The sequence below is a fragment of the Vidua macroura genome, chromosome 7 (genome assembly GCF_024509145.1).
Source record: "Vidua macroura isolate BioBank_ID:100142 chromosome 7, ASM2450914v1, whole genome shotgun sequence".
NCBI lineage: Eukaryota > Metazoa > Chordata > Aves > Passeriformes > Viduidae > Vidua > Vidua macroura.
In genome coordinates this window covers 7412878-7437158 of record NC_071577.1, presented here as the reverse complement: position 1 = coordinate 7437158, position 24281 = coordinate 7412878, and the positions used below count along the sequence as shown (strand labels likewise).

Genomic DNA, 24281 nt, shown 5'->3' with positions numbered 1-24281 from the left:
AAATGATTTATGAGGCTAAAAAGAATAAACAAGTGACACTTTATATTTTGTTACAGCAGTCTCTTATCCTTGTTTAGTATTGTTAGTGGAGAGCTTGTGTCCAGAAGGGTGTTTGGTGACACCATCAGCTGAATAAGGTCTTTCAGATGTGTCTGTCTGCATTAGTAATGAGAATGCTTGCTCTTGTCTTACAAAGGAACCATTTCTTTAAAATATAACCTCCTCTTTCCCAGTCCCTCCGCAAATGATTTCATCATCAGAATTCTCATTACAGCCGTCTTTCATCCCTTTAACGTTGGATGAAAATCTCTTTGTCTTCAAGTTCCTTCAATTATTAATGATTCAGTTGTATTCTTTTTGCCAATTGGTGCAGAGAGAACCTTGGAGCAAATGTGTATTAGTTATTCCATTTATTCTCTTCTCTTCGTTCCTTCTGTGGTCTTTCTTAATAGTGCTCTTCTCCTGGTTTCTCACTCACAGGTTCTGCATCATTGCATGGGGTTTTTTGTTCAAATATAGGAGCCATTGTGCCCCAAAGACTAACTTTATTTTTGAAACCTTCTAAAAAGAGGCAGGGAGCCTTTTTACAAATGCTGTGAACATCTTTATTTTCCAGTCTTTACAGTGATGTTAATAAGTGGTCGGACACCTTTATCTGAACCAGTTGCACCCTATGGACCAGGTGGAAGTCTAGGGGATGGCAGGTCACAGACCCAGTAAAATTGTTGGCTCCAGATCCTCAATTACAATCTGAGTGGCATTGTGGAGAGGCAGGGCCAGCCTTGGTGCCCTCAGCACCCCACTGAGGTCCTCCAGCAGCAAAGAGGGAAGGAGTAGGTGGGGTTCACGTGGAAGAGCTACAGGCCTTGTCCTCTGAGAGACTGAGCTGACGCGTAGTGGGAGCCCTATAGGAGCTCCCCTTGGCATTCCTTTGCCAGCCCCAGTGTCCCTGAAGCTGTGGGCTTTGCAGCTCTCTGAACCTTAATGGCAGCCTGGGGCTGAGGTTCCCAGCACTGCAGCTGGCCCAGAGTGGAAAGGTGTGGAGGGAGCAGTGCTGTACTCTGCAGTTCTCATTAGGCTTGGGAAGGATGGAGAGCAGGCAATGTAACTCACTCCTGTGGCCAGCTGAGTTTTGCTGGAGCTGTACCAGTTGCCCAGTTAGAGAAACTAGGTGCCTTCAGGACAACAGAATCCTTATTCTCTTCAAGGAGGATGCCAGCCTGTCTAGGCACTGCTCTTGGTGCTCTTTGTATAAAAATAAATAGTTTAACCTTCCTCAGTAGCACGGGTTCTAGTTACCACACACACAGATTTGCTTTTAATTAGCCCAGTGAATTACTCTTTTATTTCCCCTTCCTTGATTCCCCTCACTCCTCCCCCCACTGATTTAGAATGTAATTGTTTTCTTCCTTTCTCTTCAAAAATTATATTATCTGAAATATTTTTGTTATTGCTTGGGTTTTCTCTACTTTAGAGAAACCTATCTGAAAACATGTGCTTTACAAGGAAAGATTAGAAGAATGTTTTCCCAAACTCTCCCTTTTGCTTATCTGGACTCTCCCCAGTTTGCCAGTATCTGTCTTACTGTGCAAACCCCACATTTTGGCATTTCTCCAGCTGAGACACCACCACCAAAGAAAATGGAATAATTATCTGAATGTTTTAGGGATAACATCCCCATTAGGATAAACAAAACTGTGGTTTGTCTTTTTTTGCCCACAGTAAGCGTTTTCCTGTCAAATTGCTGTTCAGTCCTTTTTTTCTTGATTTCCTGCTTTTGGATCTGGGAGCTGCTGTGCAGTAGGCTGCAATGATCTTGGTTTTGGAAGATGCTTTCCTGTGACAAACGTATCCTAACTTGGGGTGAAACCCAAATTTTATAAAAGCAAAATCAGGAGTGGTGAGATGAATTTGTTGGCATTTGTTACTGACAAACTGATACTACCAGAAGTATTTTTCAAGTTGTGCTCTTGCCCTGTAGGTATTTAGATAGCTGTAAATTGCTTGGTTTGTTTATTCTTTGCAAAGATGGCACTTTCCTGATTGATTTGTAATTTTCCGCAGCTTCAAGGGACCTTTCAGGAGAGAGTGTGGTGTTTGGGAAGACGTTTGTGAAGATAAAGCAGACTCTTGTCTGGTTTGTTCTGAAGTCTGAAATACTCTTCTAGAGTCAGGGAGGATCCACACAACTTTCTAACCTGCGTCTTCCTTGTTCTGAGTGTTTCTTAAGTTGCTCTTTCCTATTCTAACCTGAAGTTCTGCTTCTCTTTAAAACAGTCATATGCAGTAGTTGTTCACTGTTGGTCTTGTGAAAATTGAGCAATGTTGAGGTGTAGCCTTCTGTGCATTGCCATTGTTCTGCCTCTCTGCTGAAGCATGACTTGTCCTGTCTGCATTTCAGATCATACAGATTCTTCTTTTGTTGCCTTTTATGTTCCTGGCTAATCATAATTTAGTTTTTTCCTTAGCTTTTCTGGTTATATTCCCATAGTTTTGTTTTCCCTCCTATATATGGGATTTGTCTTTGTTTTCTGCATGATTTCGAGTTGCACATTCAGGCTCTTAAAAAGCCTACCATATTCTTCCTATGTACTTGCAGAGTTTGTTAAAGCTGCTAAACTCTCTTAATTCTGCCTTTCCTTTCTAGTTATGTCTATCTCTAGAGCCTTGCACAGAGGATAAACCCTTATATTTTGAGCTGTCCATGCTTCTCTTCCCTGCCAAACTGAATGGAAGTCTTCCAAAGAAACTCAGGTAGGATGGTAGAGAAGCCAAGACTGGCAATCCTCTCTCCATCCTCCCCTCTGCCTTTCCCCCTTTTAAATCCAAATCATATTCTCCTTGGTGCCCTAGAATTGCTGTAGGATCACTTCTCTGCTAAACAGTACCATCCTTTGAAACCAGTGTAAACCAGTGTCTGGATGGCTTATGGTAGCAAGAAAGCCTGTGCCAGTCATTGAGACAGCAGGAGGCTTCCTGACTTACTGGCCATGCTGCCATTTGGGCCTGTCATCTAAAATTCCATGGATCAAAGTACTGCTTCATCTAAAAGAAGGTCACGTCCCTTGAGGTATATGAGATAAGTGCTAAGGTCCTTCATTTATCCAAAAATCCCTTTTGTCTAATGACTTTCATGTTTTTTACCCCGTTCTGATAAACTAGATTTGACTATAATCACATTACACTTCCCAAAAGTCTCCCTGGTGATGGTGATTGGATGTGGCACCCTTCACTTTGTACCCTGAGCTCATGGACAGTGTGAGTGCTGTGAAATAGCTACTGTCTTTCACCCTTGGGGCAACTACCTGGTCCAGAGAAGAGAAGTAATTTACACGTACAAACAGCTTAAAAAGAATTGTGGACAGTACTGTGAGGCCAGGGTGAATGAAGGCTGTGTTTAAGTTACCTAATCCAAGTCTCCAGTCATTAAACCCATTTTAATCTTGATGTGGTAAGTGCTGTGGGTTCAGGGGAGCAGTGGCTGGCTTAAATGTGTGTAAGCAAAGAGGGAATTGGAATCGTTGTGTTAACCACAGGAAATCTGCTTTTATGATGATGAAAGCAGGAATCAATCATAAGTAGCTAATGAATTAGCCTGCAGTATCTGCTGTGTTCATTTCACAGTAAATGTGATAGTCAGGATCCATAAAGAAACCCTTGCAAGGGGGTCCTCTGCAAAGGCAATATCTGTAACGTGCAGTGCACACTGCCAGCTCTCCTTACCTCTATCTGAAATGCTACAGGAGCGTGCATGAATACAAATTCTGATCCAAGGAGAATCTGAGTTAAGATTCTGGAGTCATGGAAGGGCTTCTGGTGGTTTTAGCATGGCTTTGTCTTGGAGGTCGGAGTGGCTGCTGACTGTGGTTGGTTTTCCTGGAAATCTGCAGCCTGTGCAGGGCAGGTGTTGGGCAGGCTGAGCCTGGCTGCCCATGTCAGGTGGGGATAAGCTGTTACATCATTCTGGCAGTGCCATGTCTGGACCCACGTGGGTCAGGCTGACGGCCAGCAGCGTGCTCATAAGGCTGCTTTTGTTGTCTCTCCTCTGAGGTGAGCAGAGAGCTGCTTCCCCTCCGGAGGGCTCAGCTGCCGGGAGCTCTTCCATGGGTTTCTGCCTGACTGCTTTCCTTACATAAAGTGTTGCTAAGTGAGAAGCTGTTGAAACCAATTGTGCTGCATGTTACTACATGTTTCTGCAATTTCCATTGCCTGTCTAGTTGGTTTTGCTGTCGAGGAACAGCAGTTAGCTGAGCTAACCAAATTCAAAAAGTATTTCTTGAAGAAAAGTATGGACATAAGAGAAAATAATCATCTGGCAGCTTTTAGGAAGGCAGTACTTAGCTGTTAGAGAACATATTTCTGAGAAAAGACTGATCTTTAATTTGATCTAAATCAAGATCAAGTTGATCAATCTAAAGATCTTTAAGCAAATACCTTTTCACTGGAAGGGGTAACAGATACCAACCTGCTTCAAGCAAACCTCTGTTTTCATTACTGCATTAACTATATACCAATGTCCTATTGACTGAAAGAACCATTTTCCTAAATATAAATGGTAGTTAAATTTAAATACTATCCAAAACCTATGATTAGACAAACAGCTAAATCTGTGTATTTTCCATTGCAGTTACTGATTTCTATGTCTTTAAGACCATGCCAGCTTTGTTTATATTTTAATTGCATGTTTTGCAAAATCTGCTTCAACAGATGATTCATTAGTTTAGAATATTTTATTTATGAATTTAATATAGAATAATAGCTAAGGCTTCTGTTAAAAGTTATGACATGACATTTAATTTAAAAGCGTTAGGTTACCTGATTAAGTGAAGTACAAACGGATACATTAATAAATTCTATTGCAGTAGCTTTGATATTTTACAGTAAGCAAGTTTTTGTCTTGACTCATCACCCCACTGGTAGGCCAGGAGAGAGAAAAGGTGAGAACAAGTGGTACAGATTCTCTCTGCAGTATTTTCTTAGTCATGAACCATGTGATAGGATGGAGAAACAGTTGGTGTTTCTCTTTGATGCACAGCTTGTCACGTGGACAGCCATCAGGACAAGGGCTGTGTGTTCACTGGTGTGATCTTTGAGCCTCCCACTAATGCAGTGCTGCCTGCACAGTTCTGTCTCACAGCCTTCAAAGCCATTCCTGGATGCAGTGCAGTCATCTGGTTTTGTGGAAAGTCTCTCAGGTGGAATTAGTTTCTGCAGGAGGGTTGGTGCCGTCGGCTACTTCTGATATTGGGAGAAACACAGGGAATGAGCTGGAAATTTGGATGGCCTTCCAGGAGCGGTGCAGTCACAAGGCACTTCTGGGCTGTACCAGTTGGGACACATCAAATGTCTTCATAATGTTTCAGTGATTCTCTGAGCTGGAGGTTTGCCTCTGCCGTGTCGAACTTTGGGGTGTGATTGCTCACTCACTTTTTTGCTTTGGATTTTGAGGTTGGGGTGTTTGGTTTTGCCCAGCTGTCAGTGACACTAGCACCCCAGAAACAGCAGGCTGAACAAGCAGTGAGATAAAGCTGTTCCCCATCCCATGCAGTACCCAGGACAGAGGGGATGGTTTATTTTGGGGTAGCTGTACAAAAGCTTATGTTTCAGCTGTTACTAGTACTTCTGCCACATATACATGCAAGGTTTAGAGAGTAACAGACACATTTAATGAATTTTGCTTTCTTATTCTTTTATTCTCACTGGTCTCTAGGCTAGAAAAGAAGGATTTCCTCAGAAAGCCAAAGAATTTGGTGGCTTCAAAGGGTTAAGTGCAGTATTGGTTGTTCTGAAAAACAGACCTGGGAGTATTTGAATATCCTACATCTTCCAGCTTGATTTTAGTGACATGTTGGCACAGAGAAATAGAAAATCCTTTTCTAGATATTCCACATATCAATTATTTAGTTGAGGAGAGTCAGCTAGGATTCACAAAAGAGAGATCATGCCTGAAAGTATCTGTCTGACACGTTTACAAAAATAAGCTGAAGTAGGTGAAAGAGAGGCCATAATATGCCTGGGATTTGAAGACTTTTTATATAACCATGCTGCACAGAACCCCATGTTTTATCAGCTGGTGTGTCAGTGGGTGCAAGAGAGCTGGTCATGATAGGGGGTGACTTTGGATGAATGCTGGGAAAGGGTAATGTCAGCAGTACAGGTCTGTTTTGTTGGGGGACTGGGAGGAAGGACAGATGAGTCCTGTAAAGATGTTGGGATCTGCTGTGGATATAAAGCTGGTGGCACCACTGGTGTAAAGGAAATTGTATGATTGGAAGGGCCCTGGGCTGGCTGCGTGAGGTGGGCAGATCAGCTCCTGCATGCTTGTACTTTGAGGAGAAGACTAAAAACAAAGCCAGGCTCCCCCTGCATCCTGAAGCTTTCTAGCCTGCCTTGAAATCCTTGTTACCCACAGAGGCTGCTAACTCAGCCTGTGGATTTTCATAACTGCTCCACATCCATCCTCTGTTTTGTCAGTAACCACAGAGAGGAAGACAGTGATTTCAGCCTCACAGCCTTCCTCACTGCACAGCCCTGGTGAAAGAGCTAGTGTGCTAAACTGCATCTGCTTTTCTTGAATTAATTAGTGCTCTTCTATTTTGTTTTTCCACTGCCTTGAGAAGGGGAAAAAAATAAAACCTAGTTTTTCCCTCAAATGGATGGTAAAATAGATAGTCTGATGTTTATTACTACTGTAGAAGATCAGACAATATTTAGAGAGTCTGGTGAAGCATTTGTCTCCTCTTAAGCTCTCCAGAAGGCAGTAATCCCTGTTTCAAGTGCTAAGACAATAGTGAATAAAAAGAAAATTCCTTGTTCCAGGGCTATTTTTACCAGAGTGGTGCAGTTCCTGTTCAGTAGACCTATGCCTCTTAATCTACATCACTGATGATATTGGAAGCTATTTTAGGCATTGCATAAAATGTTCATCCAGTCTTTGCTAAAAAAGAAGCAACCAACCCACAAGTCCTTTGTTGAACACTGGTTGCAAGGCTTCAGCAGTGATTTGGGTAGAAAGATCTTAGGCTGAGGCTGTGGAAGCTTGGGAGCAGAGGTTGTGTGTGACCTTGGAAAAGCCCAAACTGATGATTGTTCTTTCCTCTTCCCACCCCCTCATTATCCTGAAAATGAGAACACTACCTTTATCTTTTTAGGGGTTTGGCTCTTCTAATTTATAATGGCAGCTGTCTTCTGCTTTGCCCAGCATCTTGCACAGAGGGACCCAGTTTGCAGCTGGACAGTAATGAAATTGAGTTCATTATCTTGTGTGAATGTGATAATTAAATAAACCCCCCCTGAACCAGCAAAATTTTTAGAGTTTCGATCAGGCCTCAGTCACAGTGGTGAGATTTACTGAGATGGTAAATGTCTTTACTCCTCTTTGAGAAGTACAATGCTGAAAATGTAATTTAATAATTTCCAGGATTTTGACTTGTCAACTTCTTTACATTTGTATTTTCACTGTGTTGGGATGCATTGATTTTATGTGATGAGTTTCCTACTTCTGTGAGTAAGCCAGGTAAACATGAGGTTAAATTTCAGGCAGGGCTGAGTGTTCTCTGTGTTCCAGCATCTATCTGGATTAGTCTCTTCATCCCTGTCTCCTCCTATGCCTTTTGTCTTTTCAAAAGTATTTTTATAGGTGTGAAAACATAACTCAAGGCAGCCAGAACAAACTTGATGATTAAGATGTTTTTTGTTTGCAGTATCTTAAGACGAAACCATTTGCCATGGGCTGTTTCAGCAGCCATTGTGTCTCTGGAAATGCTGGCAGGGGCAGCCTGAAGGTGGTTTGGGTAGCTACTTGAAGGTCCATCCCTAGGCTCCAGCATGTAGGACACAGGCTGGCAATGTGTATCCATCCCTTGTGAGCCAGGGGAGTTCTGTTAGGAACCTCTGAGAGAAATTACAGGACAGTTTTCAGGACTTCTTATTCTTCCACCATGCCAGCTCCACGATGTTTTTGCTGGGACCTCCCAGAGCTCCTGGTTGCTTTGGCTAGTGAAGGGGAGCTGGAGAAGTGAGGGGAGAGATCGTAGCAAGGCTGTGAACAAGCACCAACCGGTAAATGGCAGAGCTGAGGAAGAGGAGGAAGGATTAGGCTTTCCTTGGCTTCTGCAGAGGATGATCTTTGCAGTGGCAGCAGCAGGCACCCCTTCCCAGGAGTCCCAGGAAGCGTTTTCAGAGGAAAGGTCTAAGAATTGTGCTAGTGCCACTCCGGCTTGTTTTTTCCTGTTCCTTCCAAAAGGCCTTTTTGCTGCCATGTGGTACTTGCTCCACTGTCATGCTTGAACCACACAGCCTACCTTCCTCCATTTCCTCATCCTCCTCACTGCTGTGGTGGTTGACAGAGTGGGGAAAAGCTGTCAGCTCAGGAAAGATGCGCTTAAGTTACTAAGATCTGTTTATAGCAGCGAGGGTGGAATTTCTGTTTGATGCAACGGTTGATGGATGTGTGAAGTCATCCTGTGGTTGTGGGGGAAGGCAGAAGGGAATTGATTCCCTTTGCAGCCCTCTACCCCCAGAATTTTGGGAGGCAGTCCCTGGAAATCAACGGGGAATTTGTTACTCCTTCCTGTAAGCCCCTTGGCGCATTCAAGGATAAATGGGGTTTGTTGAACCTCTCCCAAATTTTGTGATGGGGAGAGATATTTAATTTTCCTGTTGATAGCCTTCCCTGTCAAGTGCTCTGCTGTCACAGGGACTGAGAAACACCAGCCTACTGCTGGGGAGTGAACCTAGTTGACTTGTGTGTCCTGAGTGCAGGGAAATTTAAGCTTTCTTCAGTCCTTAAGTGTGTGCTGGGCTCATTGGGTACTCCTGACTGACTGCTCCTTTGCTGTGTATGCTGTTTTATTACAAACTAAAAATGCTTGAAAACAAACCAGTTCCTCTTTTCATTCTTCTTATAGTCTTTTAAAAAATTCATTTATTTACTACCCCTCCCCAGCTGAGCTGTTCAGCACCCCAGCTCCTCACAGAACACGGGGTGATTTCCAAATTCACAGGTTCCTTTTCCTACTGAGATTAATATTGTCCTGAAGAAAGCCTTGAAATAAAGAGATGAGATCAAAGCAGACACAACAACTGAATAGTGGCAGTAAAACTGAAGTCCTCTCTTCACAAATAACTTGTTTCTGAGCTGAAATGTGCAGTGAGCCCACAGTGAGCTGTTATACTCTTGTGTTAGTCCTGAAGGGTCCTCGCTTGCCCCTACTGTCCTGCAGCACTTCTGCATTTTCCCTGGTTTTATTTTCCCTCAGCGTGAATAAGCAAATGCAAGGCTCAAATAGCACAGTCAGGCTGGTTCCAACACGTGAACAGCACTAGATAGAAAAATAAAAGAAGGAGAGCGAATTGCCTTCTTGATCTGTAAAGGAGAAAATACTAAATCCTTCCAGACCTCCTTTTTATCATGTACCATCCATAAACGGTGTTTGGGGTTCGGATCAGCATCACAGCAGAACCCAGGCGCGCTGCTGCCTGTGTGCAGTGCAGCCTTGTGTGTGTCTGGCAGCAGCACAAAAGAAAGCAGCTGATGATATTCACAGGATTAAAGGCCCGATTCCTGGGGACACACTTGGTTGGATGCAATTAAAATGCCTGTCAGGCATTTGATACCAGCAGCCCCTTGACAAACGGCTTCAGCAGCCGCGAGGTGCAGCATCCTATTGTAAGTGGATGATGGCGGAGCTGGCTGCCTTGGCGTCGTTCTGGAAATTTCTGTGGCCAGTGAACTCCCTCTTCCTCTCCCACTCACCCTCTTCTCCTTTTCACCGCTGCGGGGACTTCTGCTAATTTGCAGTTTTCCTTTTCCTGACGTGCACATGGTAGATACGAGCTGGTGGCTTGCAGACTGCGTCTGGCTGGGGACAGGCAGCGAGCCGATGGATAACAGCGCTCCGGGAGAATGATTATGCAGCAGTTATTTAAGGATAGGCTTTTGTGGTATGGCAGCATATGAGCTGGTAATGATTTTATTTCAAAAATGTCAGCTTTGTTTGCTTGTTGAGAATTTGAGAGATTTATACCTTTATGCTGAAGCTTTTTGGATTTTGTCTGCTCTAGATTAAAATCCGTAGCAGTGCACACTGGATGAATTAAAATGAATAGGTAATAAACTTCTGTGGCTTTGTTTATACATTGATGCATGCATAGTGTGTGTTGTATGCAGACACACCTTCATACACAGATGACTATATGGATATGTTTATGCATTTTTTTTGCCTTTGTATGCTAGAAGAAAAACTTTCCTCATAGCTAAAAACTGTTTTCCAGCAAAAATGCAGTGTTTTCAGGGTTTTTTTGCCCCTCCCTTTGTTTTGTATTAGCAGATTCTTCAGTGTATAGTCTTGGACGCAGCGTGCAGATTGGAATCCTCTTGTTCAAAGATCGGAAAGGTAGGATGCCTCTCTTTGAATGTGGGAATGAATGTGGCACAGGGTGTGGGCTGCTCTTTGTTATTTTGTTTTTTCCTTTCTGATTTCAACAATAGTTGGTTTTGTTTGTTTTTTGTTCTTGTCAGCTTTGCAGAGATTTTCAAATTGTTGTGCCAGGCACTGTAAAGTTATTTTTGATGTGTAAATGTATGCTCTAGGTAAGGTAACTAATTAGCCCTTTTGGCTGCAGCTACCAAAGGGGTGAGGTACAAACCTGAATGCTTTTCCATTGTCTTGTGTTAGTACAGCGAGGGTGCAAGCTGCCCCCTCTCATACCACATTTGGGGTCGTCCTAATGCTGATTTTAGCATCAGCAAGGACAGGGTTAAACTGGCAGGCTTGTTCCAAGCGGGTACAATCTCTCCCAGGAAAGCAGCTCAGGGTTCCAGCAGCCTGTCAGTGCTGGGTGAGCATCTGTCTGATGGCTTTTTCACATACCACTGGCACTTCAGAAATTATGTCTGCCTATCAAAAGGAGGCAAACAAGCTGGGCTTTTTTGGCAATGTCATTGCTAATTCCCAGGAGTAGCAGTTTATTGTCCTCTTCCCCATGTACCTTTTGGCTGTGGTTACTTTAAGGCTTTGCCCCTGTAAAGGAAAGAGGGAGGTAAAATGTTACAGAATAAAATCTCTAAGTTACTTTGCATTGGACTTCCAGGTGTGTCAGGTAGCTAAGGAATACAGATTTCATTGATTTGTAGTGAGGACTGTGCTAAAAAAAAAAAAAAAAAAATCCAGGCAGGATTGAAAATCTGCTCCCTTCACCTTGATGCAGAGAGAACAAGGTATATCCATCTTGAATTAACTTCTCAGGTGCCAGTTCTCACCCAACACCTACCAAAGCAGATTTTATCTTCTCTGTTATGGTGCCCTACAGGTGATCATACTTCTTAGGTCTGCATTTAGACCTGGAGGGAATGTGTGCAATCACAATATGCATGTGTATTTGTGTAGTTAGCCTGAAGTTTTAGGGGGCCTTTTAAAAACATGAAAAAAAAAAAACCCACAGGATTTTTTTCTGGAAAGGCAGTTATGTTTCATTCTTTGAGAAAGCCTGGGCTCCTGAAATGGCCATTGTGGCTCCCCAGACAGGGAGGAATCCCAAGCCAGAACCTGGGCACTGGCAAAAGTGTGGGCCACTGCTAACAGCAAAGTATGCCTCAGAAAGGTGATGAATAATCAATATCATTGAACCATAGGACTGGTTGATAGATGCTGTTTCCTGAGGGAAAGCATTGTGAATTTTTCCAGATATTCTCTCTCCTGTTTTCTTACAGTTCTTACAGTTATCTTATTTGTTTCCCTTTTCTACACATCTTTCCATTCTCTTGGCCCTTGTAGTTTTTCTATCTGTGGCAGAAGACTTTTACCTAATAGATTTTCCTGGCTGAATAAAATGCTTGAAAGGAATTCTTTACTTGCTAGTTTAACTTAGCTGCTTTTAATACTGTTTCCTCCTGGTATCAGTTATCACTAGACTCATTGAAATAGAAAAGCCTGTAGTAAATAGTGTTTAAAATGCTTTAATTTGTGAAAAATGCATTCAACGATTTGATTTTAGCTAAGAGCCAGTCCCTTCTCTTCCCTCTACTTTTAATTTCACTTCCATTGTCCAAGGCAAGAAGCCAAACTGCAGTCTCATTCTGATTTCATTAATGTTTTGCAAACTCTGTCTCAAGGACTAGTATTGCTTGCTGGGCTTGATGTCAGAAGCCAAGGTTTTGCTGCAGCACTGGAGAAGGGGAAAGGAAGGATCTCCCACAAATAGAAATGATAGCATTGTTAGCAGACAAGTAGAACTACCTAATTTTTATAGTATTGGTGGATAAAGAGTCCAATTTTTTGACAATGTGATGCCTTCAGATCCCAGCAGGTTTTCATTTGCTATGGAAATGTCTCTTATCTCCTGTGCACAGCATCTTACCAGTCCTCTGTGATATCTTAAAAACAAAGAAAGGGCATCAGCTGTTTGTTATTAAATCAGAGTTGGTGGAGACTGGATTTTTTTACTACATATAAAAATACATATACATTTTTTGTATTTCTGATTTAGCAGTCATTTTGGCCTCCTTCTTTCATCTGGGTTTTTAAGAGCCATGTTACAAATCATTCATTTGGGCTACAAAGAAGAAAATGAGATGTTATACTGGCAAAAATGGAAATTATTTTAAACAATATAATTTTCTTGATGATGTAGTAAGGGGTACTTAGGCTGTAAGAAGAGAATTAATTCTAGATTGACAGGTCTTAAAAATCCTGTGGCCACAGGATTGCCTTGGAATATCAAAAAGAAATCAAAAGAAAAAGAATATCAAAAGGAAAACATTTTGCTAGCTGATACAAAAGGCAACAGAAGCCAGAGTGTGCAGCAGCAATGAGTTGTGCTGGATTAGAGTGTGTGGGCTCCCAGGCATTCGCCCAGGGTGACGTGATGTTTGGCACTTCCATTAAACCTATGACATGGTGACCAAATGAGCCAAAGGCATCTAGAGGGAACATGTGGTGTCACCTCACCCCCAGGGCTCTCCTGCAGGGAGCAGCTCCAGGAGTGAATTTGGGCCTCTGTGTCTGCCCCTGCCCTGAAGTGGTAATCTGGTTTTTAACCCTGCTCCTAATGACCCTCACAGAGGAGCTAAGGAGGCTTTATGGCTGTTCTAGGCTGGGTCTAAACATCCCTGGTTTGTTTGCCAGGGTTAGATCACCAGGATTGATGTTGTCTTGTCCTGTGATTACATGGAACAAGCAGTGGTTTGAGCATTGGAATGAATGGTGCTGACTTTGATTTATGTCTTGTGCTTGATGATAAACAATTCTCAGTGATGATTTTCCTGCTGTTTTAATGATTAGAAAGACTGTCTCCTAGGCAAATAAGGGTCCTATATTATGGCTTTTCTTTCAGCTGCAATGTGAGCAGGGTCGCTTGCAGGATCTGCTTTTCCTACTTGAATGTCAGTTTTCATGGGATGTGTAGGAAGGCAGCTACCTGTAACAAAACAGGCTGAAATCGGTCAAGGGACTCAAAAGTTACTAGCTGCAGGGAACATAATCTACATAAAACTTTCAGTGATACATCTCAGTGAAAGTTCTTTCACATGGATTTGCATCTCCTCCCATGCCAGAGCTTCCACTGTTCCAGTTTCTGTGTGCTGCCAGCTGGGCAGAGCACGGTGTGCTCTAGAGCTGCTCTGGCCTTTGTGTGCCTGTGCTGCCTGTCTGAAAGGTCAGAGGCACTGAGTGGTGAGGTTATGGCAGTGCTTTCTTCATGTAAAGGAAGAATTCAGTTTAATTTTGTTTTTCATGTCTAGGAAGAAAAATTTCTGTCCTTAATTCTCTGTCAAGCTACATTTAAATAGTAAAAGGTAGGGACAGTTAGCAGAAGTTTGGTTTAGTAATGTTAGAAAGGACCTTGTGTAACCTGTCAAGAAAGTAATCATTAAAGCACAAGAACCCAACGGAGAATGAACTGGACCAGGAGCTAGGTTGACATGACTTCAACTGGAGAAAAAGGTGCACCTGATTAGGTGCAGGCCTGTGGTTCCTGTGAACAGCTGTAAAACTGCCAGGTTAATTCCTGAAAGTTTGTGTCCGCTTTCTCTTCCTTATTTTCTTTGTCTCTAAAACAGACAAAGAAATGCCAATGTATTTCTCAGGAGAAGTATTCAGCTTTGCAAAATGATTGAGATCCTTGGTTACAGGAAGCTGTGAAATTTGATCACGAGACTTAGCATGGTGGGTTTTGTCTTGGCTGCAGTAACAAAGGTATTTGTGGTATTACTGCAGTAGCAGTAACAATAAAAGGTTAAAATATATTTACTAAGACTTGATTTCTCCCAGCTTCACTCATCAACTTAACTTTTTCTTCTTCTTTGCTGTATTGAATTACATTATGATCACAGAGGTCAGTGATGACATTTGAGATGTTAATGAATAAATAGTAATCAATTAATCTGTCCCATTTCATACAGGAGAATGGCTGTTTCCTGATGGACACTTAGCTGGCATGCCAAAGCTGTGAAGGGCAGTCTGTGTTGCCAGTAGCATGCTAGGGAAAAACCTCTGTAGCAGCAATGCTGCTGAGTCATGCTTTACAACCCTGGAACATTCCCTGAAAGGCTGGAGGTGCAGATTAACTTCCTTTCCCCATCTGGTCAGGGGACAATTCGTTCCATTGTTTGCCACCAAGTGAAGCCTCTAGATAGTTATGCACTGCTGCTGTTATCACTGACCTTTTATGGGGTGCATTAGCATGGAGCTTGCGAGAAATCATGGGCAATTTATTTTAATGCATTGGGTGTCAGTCAGTGCTAAATCACAGAAGCTATTTACGTTTATTTTCTGAGTCATCCCAGTTTCTTGTGATAAGGTGATTTTTTCAGTGTATATGGTTGGTAAACTGCTTTTATCTCTACTTTTTCTTATTTGGTGTGTATATTTTGCTTAAAAATGCAAATGTATGCCTTAATTGGCTAAAAGAAAATGAATCGTGTGTAAGGAGGTGCCTTTCTTTGCCTTTTCATTGTCAGGGGGAAGGGGTTCATGAGACAGGAATAGAGAGCGGTAGGGGACATATCAGAGGCTGTATTAAGTGACAGGATAAAAGTCTCTGTAGCATCCAGTTGTCTCTGTAGTTCCCAAGTTGCTTCCTTCCACATGCCCAAAGGGACCTGAGCACTCTGCTGCTCCTCAGCATGGTAGCATTTGATACTGAGAAGCTTGATCTTACGGTAGAATTCATAACCCTGAATTTGTCTGAGGAGAAGATGATACATGGGACAGCTCTGGGCACTTGCACATCCTCAAACATTTATTTCAGGTGTTTGAAGTACAGATGTGGAAACAAGGTCACGACACATCTCTGTGGAAAGTTCCTTGACAAATCACTGCCAACTGCAAGTACAGGGCAGCACAGTCCAAGCATAGGTAGTACAGCAGAGAGGAGATCCTGCTGAACTGGTGTCTCATTTTTGCTCTGGAGGAAGCCCCTAGTTCTTCCTGCTCTCTAGTGCCAGGAGCAGTGTTCACCTGCCCGTACATCCCTGTGCAGCTGGGCTGTGGTGTTGGTCAGGGTGCTCTCAGGCCCCACTTGAGCTTCTGGCAGCACTGCACTGGCCAGGGTGGTGCCTCAGGTTTTAGCTTTTTATATTTTTCAGATTCTGTGCTGTTTTAGTTTGTAGTTCTGAGCTTCATATGAGGAGATGGTAAACTCTCTTCACACAGTAGCTAGACAAAACAATTCCTTCTCCAGCTGGGGACCAAGGACAAATGATCCAAATCTCAGGCCCAAGAACATAAACAACGTGGACTGAAGAGAGAAAAACAAGAAGGGTGGGACTTCATAACCTAAAGCTGTAATTGCACAATTAACTCCAATATGCAAATGGAGCAGAACTTATAAAAGTGAAAGACCCTGTGACTGGTCATCCATTTTGTGATCATTTTGGTTCATCTTGGGTGCAGCCCTGGCTGGGCTCTTGTGCTGCCCAAGGTGAATCCATTGAGGCCTTTTAATAAATCCCTACTTTATTCTTTAACTCCATCTAGGCTCTGTTCTAGGTCAGCCATCAGGGGACTGCTGCTCTCTTGCAACTGTATTCTACATCTTCTCTGAGCTTCAGGAGGGTTTTATTGGCATTTCTGAGCTCATAATTTCCAGCATAAGATGTCAGTGGAGTTGATTTGGAGTTTCACAGGCTTAGAAGTCTCTCTTGCCAGGGTGGATTTTCTACACCCACACCCCCCTCGCTCCCCCTGTTTTTTAGAATACCTGAGGCTGAGGTATCATGGAGAAAGGGCAGCAGAAGTTGACAACACAGGGCTGTAACAACATGGAGATTAATCAGGCTCTGCCTTTGGTAGTCTAGCCCTGGAAAGCAGCCTGCCCTGTTGGGATTCAGCGCTGCTGCATCCTTCTTCCCGTGTACCCAGCCCTGAGCACTCCAGAAGACAAGCTCACTGGCAGCTCCAGCTTGCCTTTGTCTCTGTCTGCAATCAGAGCTATAAAAACCCTGTCTGCAGTCATAGTCTACCTGAAGTTGTCTCTGGCAGGGGTTAGAGAAGGGACAAATCCACTAACATTTTGTAATTTAGGACACAACTATCTCCTTTAGGATTTCCATAGCTGCAGCAGTTTAACTGAAATCTGTTGAAGGGTGGATTTACTTGTGTTGATCCAAACCCCTTCTCAGCACTTTCTAGTGGGATTGTGGTGGCCTGGTGGATGAATTGGCATTAGACTCCTCCATGCTGGCAACAGGGTGTAAACCAAGTTTGTGGTGAATCAAGATGGTTGATACCTGTATTGATGAATGCATATTAAATCTGGGCTTAGCTGTTGCTGCATTTCAGTGTGTGCCAGCCAGTCTGTGGTGCCAGGCCTGATCCTGGAGCTACAGCCAGCTGTAATCCTGGCCACCCACAGAGGTGCTCAGCCCCTCTCATTGTCAGCTGTCCAGTGAGGGCAGATCCCTGACCCAATGACATTCTGCTCCAGTGGCTCCCCAGGCTTCTGGCAAAGTCGAGTGTAGTCTGACTGTTGATCCTGTGTCTTTTAAAAATTTATAGGAAATTGGAAATACACATACTTCACTTTTCAGTGAAACAAGGTGCAGTTGAATGTGCAGTGAGCTCCTTACTCATAATACATACTCTGCTAGAGCCAGTGTGCAGCTTCTGCATGTACCTCCGAATCTCTAAATGACAGGACAACATTTGAGTAATCTTTTCTTGGGTTTAGCAAAATGATGATAAAGCTGAAGGAACATTAGAAGCCAAAGAATGAGTCAAGACAGCACTGATTTTTTTTTTTTTTTTAAATACACATAATAGAAATTAAAGCTACAAATTGAGAACCTCAGTCATGTGCTGAATGTCCTCAGAAAAGATAGAAATCTAAGATTTAAAATTCTGTGATCCCCCCCATATCCCACATTCCTATGCATATACAAAAAGGGTCAACCTCTCTTTCCAGAGCCCGCTGGGGTCCACAGAGATCTGTGCTCAGCACCTGTTGCTGTGGTCTTACTGTACTCAGAGCTGCTCCTGATGTCCCCCTGAGCAGAAGCTTAGTTCCTTCTTGGGTGGATGTGCAGTGCCTCTAGGAGAATTGAGTCCTCTTCTTGGAAAGTTGCCATGAAGTATGTCTGCAGTGCAGCTAAGCATATTAACAGTCACTAAAGTAAGAACTGGTGCCATTATTGGTGGTGGTGGTGTTACATAATAAGAACAGCAGTACTTGTAAGGTCAGAGTGAGGCATGGGCAGAACTGCTCACTGCACCAACCTTCCCTGCAGCAAATGCCCTTGAGGGTCTAAATGAATGAGCTCACTCTCAGGTTCATGGTACTTAGTGTCCATTAGTAAACATGTCTTTCAGCAAACACTTGTGGAAGTAATATGGAAAAGTAAATTCAAGACTAATGTATACAGCTACTAAAAGTAGTTTTACAATTGTATGCTAACTCGTGTGTGTAAAAACTTTAAATACCAATGTATGTGTAACAAGGGGGAAACTTGAGGACTTCAGTGATTAATTATAGAACAAAAGAGATGGAAACCATGCTCCATGACACAAGTAAGGCATCCATGCAGCTCACAGTTTGCAAACCATAAAGAATTCACTAACGAATAAAAATCCCCAAAGAAACAAAATCAAAAGAAAAGAAACAAAACAGACTTCTCTGTAGCTGCCTGTCACTATCATCTGAACTGATGCACATCTCTTGGTTCCCCTTAATTCTGTGTCTTCTAAGTGTTGTGTTTTGCAGATCTTGGAGTGGGTAGGCAAGTGTAAGAGCAGAGTAGTCAGAGATTTTGATCTTCATAAACCTGTTAGTTCAATGTGGTGGGGTGGCCCTTAGTTCATGGAACTGGCTAGGTTGCATTCTTGGGAGTGTTTGAGTGGGCATATTGTTATTGTGGTGCAGTCCTGTTATTTTCAGTGTTGTTGTCCTGTAACTTTTACCTGAGGTAAGCCTAGAGCTTACCTTTTCTTGTGTGCTGTCATTTCTCATTTTGTGTGTCTGTAGGAAATGCAACATGTTTAATCTTACTTAGCATATTGAATGGAGGGAACCAGAGCAGAAGGGTGTATTGAATCTAACAGTTCCTGCTCCTGGGCATTTGTGCCTGGCAGCCCAGGTGCAGGTCAGAAGGCTCTGCACAGCTCTCTTGCTGTGGTCTGCCTGCACAAGTTGGACGTGGATGTCTTTAGGCAGGAGAGTCTGCACATGACTAAAGAAACGCCTCCTGTTTCTGCTGTGCCTGTGCTGGTGGTGCTGTTCCCCACCACATGTGGAGGCCACATCTCTGCCTTTTGCTGAAGGTCATACTAGTTTTTTCTTTTCTCAGCTGTAGGAAAAAAATCTGTGCAGGAAAAAATCCTCTAACTTCTGCTGCTGTGTTTGAAAAAGGCTGCACAGAAGCTTAGGGCTGTTGTGATCTCCTTTATAGGCAACTTGGCAGGTGATTGTAGTTCTGCTTCAGAGATGTCTCCAGCACCAAAGCCACCTCAGTTAGCTTTTGGATTGTGATTTGGTGCGACTGCAGCTGTGCTACAAAATACTTCTTGGTTTTGCAGCCCAAAACTTTTTTGTTGTTATTGTTCCTCATATGTTAAAGGTTAAACTGAGCACAGCAGGCCAAATGTAAGTATTCAGCCATGGTGAATAGCTTTGAAAAATATTTGTGATTTCCTCCCTAAAATACCAATCTGTAATTAACAGTGGAGAAAAGTAGTGAGATGTACAAAAGGGGATACAGTCAAAATCATTGCATCTGTGTCCACAGGTTCACCTATATTTTGTTAGTGTTTGTGTTCGCATTTTCTGGAGCTCTCTTTATTACAGATAGCCCTTGTAATAACACTGTTGTGACCTACAAAATTCCTTTTGCAGTATCCAAATGGGCATGAGAAATACCAAAAGAAACTCTTCTATCTAATATCAATGAAGGAGTGCTGGAGTTAGAAATATTTTTATGAGATCTGTTACAGTAAAGTATTATGGACAGACTAATTCCTGGAACAAATAAGCTTCTTCCTGTAGCCAAATATGTGTGTATATTTGTGCATGATCAAATACAATCTAGAAATGTATAAAAACATGGTATCAGGAGGGGAAGAAAATAGTGTATCTTCTTTCACTCATGTTTTAGGGTGTGTTTAGGGTGTGGGTTTTTTTTGACTTTCTACATCTGTCAGAGGGGAGATGATTGTTTCCATCTTGTCAGGCAGAAAGGTTATTTAGATGTTCTGAAATACTGTTACTGAGCTAAATTTGTTAAAATAATTAAAAAAAATACTCTTACTGGGCTTAGAGTAGCAACTGTGGAATTGACTGTTGACTTGAAAAACCTTACACAAGGCTTGCAGTGAAGGATAATCCCAGATGTGAGCATCTCCTTTCCACATGTATTTTTTGTTTGAATCGTTTACTAAATGTAATGAAAGGTCCAAATTGTTCACGTGCATTCTATCAGAAATATGTTACCACCTGTTATGAACAGGTTTAAACACAGAAGAGCAAAGAAAGCTAAGTCTCTGTATAAAAACATGGAAAGAACTTTGGAGGTTCAAAATACTCCTAAAATCGAGATTAAAACCAAACAAGATTAAATGTTGATACCAAAAGATTGGTACATTTGTATTTAATAGTAAGAGAAGCAAAGAGAAAAGCAGAGAAAAGTTAGAAAAAAAGTCAAGCTTACTTAAAAAAGCATTGAATAGGTCATCACCACACTGTACTTTGCACCAGCTTTGCCTTCCTTTTTATGGGCCTCAAGGCAGGCTACTCACAGTCCAATACTGGGTGTAGTTTTCAGGTGTTCAAGAGTGATTGTGATAGGCAGACATAATGACAAAGCACTTTTTCAACCCCTTCAGGTGTTAAGCAGTCATAATGGTGAAGCACTTTTGGAAGCCTTTATCTTATTATTAGGCTCTTACACCACCTTTGGATTCATGTTATGATGCTAATATGCTTTCTTGCCGTTTTGCTCCTTTCTCCTTAAATCAAGAGAAAGAAATAGTTGTATAATAAAATACGCTGCGAGAAAGGCGTATATTATGACAAAGCTTAAAAACGGTTTGGAGGATTTCCAGTCACGAGTGTTTATGAGAAATCATTTTCATTTCCCAGCAATCCTGTTTGCAGAGATCATCAGGTATCTATAAAGATGAAGTAGTGCAAGATGTCAGTGAGGTGGGAAGCAGGGACCCTCAGCTCCTGCAGGAAGCTGCTGGCCATGTCTGAAATGCTGACTGGAAGGGCTGTGCCTGATGGGCTGCCTGCCAGCACAAAGACAGTGGCACTGTCTCTGCAGGTTTGCTGTAGGAAGGTTAAGCCTATGGATTAAAGTAATCCTTACAGCATTAGAAGCCCCAGTCTTGCAGTGTCTGTAGGGGAAGGGCCTGCCAGACAGCACAAAAACTTGCTGGGATATCTCTGATTGAATGTCTCTCACCAGCCCCTCCAATGTGTCCCCTGCAGTTTTGTGGTTGTCTCTGGCTGTTGGTTTGTCAGGCTCATCAGCAGTTTTTACTTTTGGTAAAATGCTCCCCCACAGCAGAAACTGGCCTTGGATCTGAGCCCCTTGGCTGCTTAGTGGAATTAAGTCTTTCACTGATCCATGTCATTCAATATTCACTGCAGCCCACTGGCTCTGGCTACCCCAGCTGACACTGGTTTCCTGGTCCTTTTGCCCTGCATCTGTCACTGATCCTGTATGTGCAGAAAGTTTAGTGAAATGGGCTTTTTTTTTTTTTTTTTTTTTTTTTTTTTTTTTTTTTTTTTTTGTGCTCTGCTGTCCATGGCAGCTTGTCTCAGAACCCCAGTAATGAAACACTGGGCTTGCCAAGCTACCTGCCACATTTCCAACACAATGTGCCCCTGCCTTTCCCAGAGCTGGGCTGTTTTGTCCCTGGGTCTGAAGCATGTGTTTGCAAGGCACAGAGGCATTAGCTTATCACTGCTTGGCAGGAGCATCTGTCCCAGGCTCTGCTCATGGTGTGCTTGATGGAGAGAATGGGTGAATTGCTAAATGAAAGCATGGAAGGAAACCCCATGACCTCTGCACCTGTTTTAGGTTAGAGGGCTCCATGTGACAAGAGCCAGCCTTTGAATCAGCACGTCTAGAGCTGGGCTGGGCATAGGAAAACTACTTATCTGTTTAAATAGACTTGATGGCAATTGTGTGGCTGCCATCTGTCCTACTTCACACACAGTAACTTTGTTTTATTATCATCTTTAACCATGTCTTACTAGGGCTCTAAACTGCTGGTCAGTCTGCATTCATTAGTGAACAAAGAGGCTGCCACTTTTTTAAACGGAAAATAATCTTACTACAATAGTGGTAAATGAGCCTTTTCCTCCTGTTTTGGCATGAGTGCCTTTCTGCACAAGAAATGTGATTGATAGCAGGGAGCTCGCTGCAGCATTTATCATCCTGATTAATCACAGCACTTCAATGGGGCGCTTTGCTTTAAACAGAAGACAGTGGCCATCTAAACAATAGCTGGAGCATTAAGCACTGAAAGACAAAATTCATGTTATGATTTTTTTTATATTAGGAGAGGGGAAAAAAAAAGCAGGATTTCAAGGAGAATGAGTGTTGGGTGTGGAGGATGCTTCAGAGAACTCTGTAAAAAGTTTGTTAGCAAGAGTTAAGAGGTTTGAAGGAGTTTTCAAGTGGGCTAACAATAATAAAAATGTAATAGCAAATGTGTAATGCACTGTAAACATGGTTTGTTGTGCCAGTTCACATCCCAGTCAGTCTGCTTACCTGCTGTCAGGAGATGGTAGTGATTCATGTGCCAATGGCTGGTTCCACTGTCCACGTGGCAGTAGAGAGCAGACTGAAGGTCTTGGAATCTCTGGACCACCTCTGGATCCAGTCACATGCAGCACTGCACGTGAGTGGCAATAGGAGTCACTCTCAGAGCATTCTCAACATCAGCAATGAAGACTTTTTAAGATTGCAAGCATCGAAGTGTCCAAGTGACAGTCTTCCCTTTGGCAACCTGTTGTTAGAGTTTTAATGCTTGTGAGAAAGCAGGAATTTTCTGGAAGATTTCTGAAGGTGTTTGTTGTCTGCAGACAGAGGTTAAGCTCGGGCAAGGTCAGGGTTCCCCTGTTGCTGTTGGAAGTGTCCTCTTAGTGTTGTGTTCCTGAGGGCTGCAGGGAGTCCCGTGGTTGTGCAGAGATGATTGAATTGTCTTTGGGTGCTCAACACTGTCACTTTCCAGTGCACATCTGTGAACTGAAAATTGAAAGGGGTCTCAGCTCTTTCTGTAGCAAAATCCTACACAGGTTTCTGTGCAGACAGGGTGAGAGGGAGGAGTGAGTCCTCCTGAGGATGTGAAATATGCCAGCACTCTCAGGACCTTGCTTCCTTCACCAGAGGTGGTAGTTGGGAGGTGGTTGGTATGTGAGTGAGTTAATAGACAATTGAATTTTAAGGTCTTTGCAGAAATGTATTGGTCTCTTTTTGCCCATTTCTAGTCTCTGTCTCATTGAGATCTGTTGAGCTTCTACAAAAAGTTTGAAGTGCCCCAGTAAGCACTGCATGAATATATCTTAATATATCCCAAAGGGATGTTATGTTATGGAGTGCTGTGCCTGACAATATCAGCAAGGGAATGACCAAGAGACTATTTCCTTTTGGGTGCTTGTGGTCACAGCTACTCTGTGTCAGGGATCCCTTGCTGCTTGTAGGGGAAGCATCTATCTGCAAAACTTAAGCCAAAATTTGAAAAAAGCTACCTAGTCAAACAAAAAGAGAAGTGGCAGAGGAGGAAGGGGAATAGAAAGATCCAATTCTGTTTTGAATTGCTGTTGGAACTGGCCACCTGTGTGGCTTTGGTATTGTTCTGTTGCAGTGAGTAGCAATTTGTAGAAAATGAACCTTCATTCCTCCTGCCCTAACCACCCTGAACACTGCATTTAGGATGGGAGCAACTGTGGGGTTGCTGCATTGTCACTTAAGTAAAACTAAGGAGCAACTACAAGGTGTTTTGGCCATTGTAAAAGAAAATGTCAGTAACTGCAGATGGTTAGACACTGAATAAAACAATTTGAGAGTTGGGAAATGTGTGGGGACACTGACACGAAATACAATTGCATTTTATGTGATGGGGCAGATCTACAGTACTTGAGTTCTCTACTAGAAGCTGGTAGACAAAGTTGCTTGCATGAAGGCAGTTTTCTGCTAGATCTTCCACTGATTTCTCTGTAATTTGGGATGAGTAATTTAATTCCTGCTCTCACACCAGACTACATTACTTTTTCTTAGCTAGAAAACACTTGGAAAAACATGTTTCTGGATGCCGTGAGGTAGATGCCTAAACTATAGGAATTTATATAGTTATCTAAAACCTGTATATATCGTATATTCACTTGAAAGTGGGGTGATGGGGTCAGTCACTTATGAGGGGACCTAGATCATGCAAAAGGATTCTTGAGTTGAAGGCATTGCTGTTAGAGCATGCTGTGGATGGGGTAAGTGAAAAGAGCTAAATGAGAGTGCTTTGGTTTTTGCAGCAAACAAAACCCTGTGGCCTGTAGTGTGGCAGGACACTAGCCTAGCATTTGTTTGTATTAGCAGAAATGGCAAATGCTTTTATTTTGGTATTTAAAACAGCAGAAATTAACATTCTAACTGCTTGAAAGTCATCATATGCAAAATTTGCTGTTAGGGCCTAAGGTTCACTGTACAGCATATGTTATATAAAACTCCTGTGGGTACCTGAATCCTCTTTGATTATGCCAGAACAGAGCTATCAGAAGACCTGGGTGTAGTTGTTGCCTGGCCTAATAAAGACCCAGTTGTTGACACTGAAGGCCACAAAAAGAGA

The 24281-nt window shown here is 42.7% G+C and overlaps 1 protein-coding gene across 1 annotated transcript in view; it reads left to right on the top strand.

The window, feature by feature from the left end:
* Positions 1-24281, top strand: part of MAP2 (microtubule associated protein 2) — a 232804-nt gene that overhangs the window by 84683 nt on the left and 123840 nt on the right. Inside the window, exon 3 of the mRNA XM_053982442.1 lies at positions 10332-10397. The gene's annotated coding sequence lies outside the window, so the exon portion shown is untranslated. The remainder of the gene's footprint in view (positions 1-10331; positions 10398-24281) is intronic.